The sequence below is a fragment of the Rousettus aegyptiacus genome, unplaced genomic scaffold, assembly GCF_014176215.1.
Source record: "Rousettus aegyptiacus isolate mRouAeg1 unplaced genomic scaffold, mRouAeg1.p scaffold_m13_p_3, whole genome shotgun sequence".
NCBI classification, from domain to species: Eukaryota; Metazoa; Chordata; class Mammalia; order Chiroptera; family Pteropodidae; genus Rousettus; species Rousettus aegyptiacus.
The window spans coordinates 19,385,879-19,391,538 of NW_023416306.1; positions in this window are offsets into that span (position 1 = coordinate 19,385,879).

Genomic DNA, 5,660 nt, shown 5'->3' on the forward strand with positions numbered 1-5,660 from the left:
ATCTTCAGTATATAACCATGAATAAGATTTCCTGGCTGTGGTGGTAGAAATGTCAAAATCAGGAGTCTCAAACTCAAATGCCAATAGAAGCCATGCAAGTTATAGAAATAAGCCCCACAGAGGCAACGAGAAGAGAATAAAACAGACATTGGATGAAGACATTAGACATACTTCAAATACCTATTGTTATAGTGGAAGAAAAATAACTGCACACCCGCACCAAAAGTCGCTCCTTGCCTCTCTACCTCAAGTTCCCAAAGCAACAGGAAATGGTGGCAACACGTGTCAACCGGACAGAGCATGGCCCCTCCAGAGGGACAGCCACTGTCTCTCCATCTGACAGTTATCATGCAACGCAGGACTCAAGGCCCAGTGTTGCCAGATCTTACGACTCTTTTCAAGATGAGAAAGAGGCTTTATTTATTCCCAAAATATTCCAGTTCATAAACATTACTGACAACATAGTGTGCCATCAAAGGCTTGTGGACAATTAAGTTATAACCCATGCTTCTTTTCCTTCTTAGAGTTCTGCCAGCATGGAAAGGAACACATTGAAATGCTGTTTCCTTTCTATTCTCTAAGAGGTAAGAAAGCCCTTTGCGAACTATATACTTGGGAATCCAGAATGGAGTGCATGCCTTTGCTAGCATGGGCTAGCAATTGTGCACACTTGAGTGGACTTCTTTATATCTGTTAATTCTCGTAATATCCCTATGAGATGAACATTATCTTCACTTCACAGATTAGGAAATAGATAAGCAATAATTTGCTCAAAATCTCACACAATAGCAGCACTCAGATTTGAAGCTGGCTCATCTTATCCAAGTTTAGCACCTCTCAAATACCATGAAGTGGGAAAATAACATTTGTCTGAGTCCACAGCTCATTTTCCTTCCAGGTTCTCCCTTGATAAATATGAGGCATTTAGGGAGGCTTGAAAGCAAATTTAGATCACTGGAATTTCAGTTTGTAAATGGGCATTTCAGTGCATTAATGAATATTTTGAGCCTGGAGATATTGAAGGCCAAAAATTAACTTCTTCAATCCTAAAGTAAGATTTTTCTCTATTGTGGACCTCATGTGAGAAAATTTTAGATACCCTAGTTCTTGCAATTTGAGTCGAGTGGAGAAATTTCTATATTATATCTGAATAGTTTCCAGGTAAGTATCAGAAATCTCAACTTAATCCAATTTAAACTATAAAGGAATTTACTGACTATGGAAATGAGTTTCTGCCAATGCTTTAATCCAGTGGATCAAAGCATCACCAAAAACCTAGGTTTCCTCTATGTGACTCCTCACTATTTCCTGAAATAAAGAGTAGGTTCCTGTGTGTGCGTGTGTGTGTGTGTATGTGTGTGTGTTTATTTAAATTAGTGTTAAGTATACAATACATTGGTTAGACATCTATATTATTCATAAAATGATCCCCCCACTGCTCTCTCCCTCCCCTGGCCCTCCACTTGGCCATCATATTGCTAACTGCATTCCCTGTGCTGTGCTCCCCATCCTCGTGCCCAACTATCAACTACTAAGGTGTACTTCTTTAATCCTTCACTCCATTCTCCCATCTCCCCAACCCCCCTCCCCTCTGTCTGTCACCAAATTACCCACTATATTTCTGAGTCTGTTTTTGATTCATTTATTTTTTTATTCATATAAGTGAAATCATATGGTATTTATCTTTCTCTGTCTGAATTATTTCACTCAGCATAACAACCTCTAGGTCCATCTATGTTGTTGCAAATGGTAGGATTTCTTATTTTTTTAATGGCTGAGTAATATTCCATTGTATATATGTACCATAATTTCTTTATCCAATCTTCTGTTGATGGGCATTTAGGTTGCTTCCATATCTTGGCTATTGTAAACTGTGCTGCCATGAATATTGGAGTGCATTGATCTTTATGAATTGTTTTGGTTCTCTTTGGATAAATACCCAGAAGTGCAATTCCAGGGTCAAAAGTTATATCCATTTTTAATTTTTTGAGGACCCTGCATACTGTTTTCCATAGTGGCTGTACCAATTTGCAACCCCACCAACAAAGGGTTCCCTTTTCTCTACCTCCTCACCAGCATTTGCTGTTTTTTGATTAATTGATGATGACCATTCTGACAGGTGCGAGGTGATATCTCTTTGTGGTTTTAATTTTTATTTCTCTGATGATTAGTGACCTTGAGCATCTTTTCATATGTCTGTTAGCCATCTGTATTTCCTCTTTGGAGAAGTATTTGTTCAGGTCTTCTGCCCATTTTTTAATTGGATTGTTTGTTTTTTTGCTGTTGAGTTGTATAAGTTCTTTATACATTTAGGATATTAACCCCTTATCAGTTGCATCATTAGCAAATATCTTCTCCCAAACAGTTGGTTGTCTTTTTGTTTTGTTGATGGTTTCCTTTGCTGTACAAAAACTTTTTAGTTTGATGTAGTCCCATTTGTTTTTCTTTTGTTTCCCTCACCTGAGGATATATATCTGAAAAGAAATTCCTGTTAGTAATATCAGAGAGTTTACTGCTTATGCTTTCTTCTAGATGTTTTATGGTTTCGGGGCTTATATTTAGTCTTTAATCCATTTTGAGTCTGTTCTTGTATGCAGTATAAGAAGATAGTCCAGCTTCTATTTTTTTTTTTTTGCATGTATTTATCCAATTTTCCCAACACCATTTATTGAAGAAATTGTCTTTACTCCATTGTATATTTTTACCTCCTTTATTATTAAGTGAGTGTATAGGCGTTGATTTATTTCTGGGCTCTCTATTCTGTTCCATTGATCAATGTATCTGTTTTTATGCCAGTACCATGCTGCTTTGATTACCATAGATTTGTAGTATAGTTTAATATCAGGCAGTGTGATACCTCCAACTTTGTTGTTCTTTCTCAAGATTGCCATGGCTATTCAGGGTTTCTTATGGCTCCATATAAATTTTAGGATTATTTCTTCTAGCTTTCTGAAAAATGTCATTGGTATTTTGATAGATTCCTGTGTGTTTTATAATAGCTGCCCAACCAGCATCTTCTTTGTATCCAGATGGGGAAAGAGAAAATTTTAGTAACTCTGTCTTAAGTGCTAGAAATTGCTTTTTCTGTCTTTTGTGCTCTCTCTCTTCATTAACCCTTTGTCTAAAGATGGGATTGCTGGCTGGATTAAGGTAATTGGGGTCTAACTTTAGACTTAGAGTTACCTTAATCCTGTATGAACTCCATAGCTGCTATAAAATAGAGGGAGATAAATTTTCCCATAGAAAAATCAGTATATTTTTGGAGGGAAGTAGAGGAAATGCAGGGAGGCAAAGCCCAAACCGGTCTATGGCTACACAAGAAATAGTCATACTTCACACTTTGTCAAATACATACAAAAAGAAAAGGCAGGGGTCTTATCCTGGGAGGACTGACTGGATTTATGGAAAAACCAGAAAGAAGGATTTTGCTTTTTTTGTTTTACTAAAGGATTCTATTATTTCTCTCATCGTTGTTGTTGTTGTTATTGTTCTGAAGAAGATTCTTAGGAACATTGGCCATAGCCATGTTTGGAGTTTTTTCTGACATTAAAATCTGAAAAATGGCAAATGATCATGTGCAGGGTTCAGGAAACCGCTGCTGTTTTTGTAAGCTAAGAATGCTTTTTTAAAAATTGTAAAAGCAAAGGATACACAATAAAGATTGCATGCGGTCTGTAAAGCCTGAAATATTATTGGGTCCTTCACAGGAAAAATTTGCCAACCTCTGATCCAATGCATAAAAGTGAGGTTTGTTTACCTCTTTAAAAAGTTAGAGAAAATAAACAAAGTTTAAGGAATCTGTGACTCATAAAACCAAATTTCTCGGAAACTTATTATAGGAGTAAGGCCTTAGTGTTTTCCTCAACTGCAAAGTCATCCCTTTAAAATCCTAACTGAAAATAACTTTTATCAATTTAACATTGCCTTGCTTATTTTTCAGTTAGTGGTTGGGGTTGAAGGGGATGTATGGAAATAGTAGATTAAAAGCAGACACATTATTGATTCTGCAGTCAGCTGATTCTTAGCTGATCATATGTTGACTAACTAGTCTTGGCATAAAAGTGGAATTAGCTCCAAGTCTGCCAGAGTTCCAGGTTCTAAGATGTCATGTTGAATGATGTCATAGAGAAGTTACCCTTCTATTCCAGCCAGGATCCTATAATTAATAGAAGACAGCTACAGCAAGCCACCTGAGCCAATAAGAGAGTGTCATCAGCAATTCCCAGGTGTAAATCATGGTGCAGATTATTAAAAACATGGCAAGTATTTATTTGGCTTCACCGAATATTTCAAAAGAGACCATTTTAAGAACAGATTTTAAGAATTATTTCCTCTATCCAGTACTCCTCTATTGCTTTGTAGCAAAGGAGAGATTTTAAAATTCTTGCTCTTGATACTGTTTCTTGGGGGTTGGCACTCTCTAGAGAGTAGCCAAGAGACAAATTGATCAAAAAAGGTTTTTATTCCTTCCTGATTCTCATTTCATGCTCTGACTCCAGCTGGACCCAGCCCAGCTCCTAACATATCCCATTCTGACCTGATCCCACATATTTCTCTTATTCTGGGAAAGAGAACAGATATCCCAGACAAACCATGGAATGGGATAGGAAAAATGATGGCCAGTGGTAACGATTCTGTAGGCGGTATTTTATAAAGCCACTTTCTATTCATATTGTCCAATGTTGCTGCCACAACGAATCCAAATACAGATGTAGGCCAGGGATAATTATTTGTGCATTAAAAAGAAAACTGCCCCTGAAAGAGAGCTTAAGATCCCACACTATGTCAAATACATACAAAAAGAAAAGGCAGGGGTCTTATCCTGGGAGGACTGACTGGATTTATGGAAAAACCAGAAAGAAGAATTTTGCTTTTTTTGTTTTACTAAAGGATTCTATTATTTCTCTCATTGTTGTTGTTGTTGTTATTGTTCTGAAGAAGATTCTTAGGAACATTGGCCATAGCCATGTTTGGAGTTTTTTCTGACATTAAAATCTGAAAAATGGCAAATGATCATGTGCAGGGTTCAGGAAACCGCTGCTGTTTTTGTAAGCTAAGAATGCTTTTTTAAAAATTGTAAAAGTGAGCATTAGAATCCAGACATTCCGATGCCAGGCCTTGTTACAGCAAGGCCAGGAGCTACAGGGAAGGTGGGAGGGCACAGGGCCTGGGCTACCAGCTCCTTCAGATTCAGACTTTTGACATCTTCCCCAAGTGCAGCTGTACGTAAGGTCACAAAAATGAGACTAACAGGTGGAGAGAAAGCATTGCCATGTATCTTTGATATGAGTAAATGTTTTAAAACAGTGTGCATTTGCTAATGCTTTTGGTGCTTTTTTTTTTTAATTTCTGGGAATCTCACCCCTCCCTGAGAAGCCCTCTGCATCTCCTCCTCAGAGGCCTCTCAAGATGGCCTATTGTCTCCTTCATGTCTTTATTCAAAGTTCCCATTTCATTGAGGTGGCCCTTGGCTGTCCAGACTACAATTGTAACCCAATTCCCCTCCTTTCCTTTTACTGTATTCTTCTCTTTGTTTCTTTATTAGCAGTGATCACTAACACACTACATATTCAACTTACTGATCTTGCCATTGACCTTGCCATCAGTTCCCCCTCTAACGTGTAAGCTCCACGAAGGCAGGAAATGTTTTGTCCTTTTTT